We start from the raw sequence: 2,906 nt of genomic DNA, 5'->3' as shown, positions 1-2,906 counted from the left end.
ACTCCAGTCAGCACAGACCCAGACAACAGTCCAGCACAACAACACCCCCTTAACCAGACCAGGAGAGCTGGAGGTGGAGAGAGACACATCTGGACTCTGGACAGTTAAGAGACAACTTCAACTGGAGAAAGAGCAGAAGCAGGAGCAGGAGCAGAACAGAGCACTAGAGGAGAGGATCAGACTGCTGGAGGAGAGGGAGAGGGGGATGGAGGAGAGGATCAGACTGCTGGAGGAGAGGTTGAGGGGGATGGCATGTGACAGAGAACAACCCACTAGGGAGGTGGCCATCCCCACAGAGAAGCCAGCAGAACAGCCCACCTCATCACCCGACAAAAGTCTCGACACCACAGCAGAACAGTCCACACCAGACCCTGACCATAGAGTCAACATCACAGCAGAACAGACAAAAGAAAAACCCCAAGCCCAGCAGCTCTCACCCCCCCTGAGCACCCCCCCTGTCAGCCACCCTGATAGCCCTCCTGACAACCCCCCCACACCCACTGAGGACAAACACAAGACACAGATTTTTCTCCTTATGGACTCAAATGGGAAATTTATAGAAGAAAAAAAACTTTTTCCCAAACACAGTGTATCTAAACTCTGGTGTCCAAACACCCAGTGCGCCCTAGACCTTCTGTCTGAGGACAAACTAGGCTCACCTAGCCACATAATAATACACACAGGCACAAACGACCTGAGAGCACAGCAGGAAAGGGTGGCCACAGCACTGAAGGGAGTGATTGAAAAAGCTTCTTCTACTTTCCCCAATGCACAAGTGGTTATCTCCACCCTGCTACCACGAAAAGACTTCCACCCTGCTACAATACAGCGGGTAAACGCAAGCATCTCCCGTGACTGTGCCTCAAAACCAAATGTTTTCCTGGCCCACCACTCCACCCTGGACTTGAACAGCCTCTATGACCAGGTCCACCTCTACAAGGCAGCAGTGCCCACCTTTGCCCGGACTCTAAAGGACATCGCTCTCAAACGCAGCCCCAACACTTCACACAGGAGCAACAGATCAATAGACACCCCACCCAGACCAGCGAGACACCCTCCAAGACCTTCAGCACCCCACCCTGGACCTACACATAGAGGACCCACGCCAAGAGGACCTACATCCAGACCACAGCACCCCCAGACACACCCCCACCCCAACCAATCAACACCCCCCCACATCAACCATGCCCACACCCAATTTAGGCCCCCTCAGATCAGACCTATGCCACTCCTGCCCACCCCATGCACCCCACCCCCGCAGAGAGGGCATCAACATGGAAGTCACACATACGCCCAGGTAGTGAGCGGGCAAACAGGCCCAACCCCCACTCTTACACTCGCCCAAGCCAACGGCATGTACCAGATGCTCAGCAGGCTCTGCTCACACTTACTGGCCTGAGGCCAAACCACGACCAACAACATTGGACACTTTATGGAACAAAAAGCCTTCACTATATCATCCTGGAATATCCAAGGCCTGAGGTCATCTGCCTTTGGCCTAAAGAGCAGGAACCCGGACTTCACCAAAGAAATCGGTAATGCAGACATTGTCATCCTGCAAGAAACCTGGTACAGAGGAGACGGACCCACTGGTTGCCCTCTAGGTTACAGAGAGCTGGTAGTCCCATCCACCAAACTACCAGGTGTGAAACAGGGAAGGGACTCAGGGGGAATGCTAATTTGGTATAGAGCAGACCTAACTCACTCCATTAAATTAATCAAAACAGGAACATTTTACATTTGGCTAGAAATTCAAAAGGAAATTATCTTAACAGAGAAAAATGTCCTCCTGTGTGCTACCTATATCCCCCCACTAGAATCCCCATACTTTAATGAAGACAGCTTCTCCATCCTGAAGGAGGAAATCAATCATTTCCAGGCCCAGGGACATGTATTAGTCTGTGGCGACCTAAATGCCAGAACTGGACAAGAACCTGACACCCTCAGCACACAGGGGGACAAACACCTGCCTGCAGGTGACAGCATTCCCTCCCCCATATGCCCCCCTAGGCACAACTATGACAACATAACCAACAAAAACGGGTCACAACTCCTGCAGCTCTGTCGCACGCTGGGTATGTACATAGTCAATGGTAGGCTTCGAGGGGACTCCTATGGTAGGTTCACCTATAGCTCATCTCTTGGCAGTAGCACTGTAGACTACTTTATCACTGACCTCAACCCAGAGTCTCTCAGAGCGTTCACAGTCAGCCCACTGACACCCCTATCAGACCACAGCAAAATCACAGTCTACTTGAACAGAGCAATACTCAATCATGAGGCATCAAAGCCAAAGGAACTGAGTAACATTAAGAAATGCTATAGATGGAAGGAATGCAGTTTGGAAACCTACCAAAACACAATTAGACAACAGCAAATTCAATCCCTTTTAGACAACTTCCTGGGTAAAACGTTCCACTGCAATAGTGAAGGTGTAAACTTGGCAGTAGAAAATCTTAACAGTATATTTGACCTCTCAGCTTCCCTGTCAAATCTAAAAATCTCAAATAGAAAACCAAAGAAAATGAACAACAATGACAAATGGTTTGATGAAGAATGCAAAAATCTAAGAAATAAATTGAGAAACCTGTCCAACCAAAAACATAGAGACCCGGAAAACCTGAGTCTACGCCTTCACTATGGTGAATCACTAAAACAATACAGAAATACACTACGGAAAAAGAAGGAACAGCACGTCAGAAATCAGCTCAATGTAATTGAAGAATCCATAGACTCTAACCACTTCTGGGAAAATTGGAAAACACTAAACAAACAACAACACGAAGAATTATCTATCCAAAATGGAGATGTATGGGTAAACCACTTCTCCAATCTTTTTGGCTCTATAACAAAGAATAAAGAGCAAAAACATATACATGATCAAATACAAATCCTAGAATCAACTA

The sequence above is a fragment of the Salvelinus namaycush genome, unplaced genomic scaffold (assembly GCF_016432855.1).
Source record: "Salvelinus namaycush isolate Seneca unplaced genomic scaffold, SaNama_1.0 Scaffold166, whole genome shotgun sequence".
In the NCBI taxonomy this organism is placed as follows: domain Eukaryota; kingdom Metazoa; phylum Chordata; class Actinopteri; order Salmoniformes; family Salmonidae; genus Salvelinus; species Salvelinus namaycush.
This window is presented reverse-complemented; position numbering follows the sequence as displayed.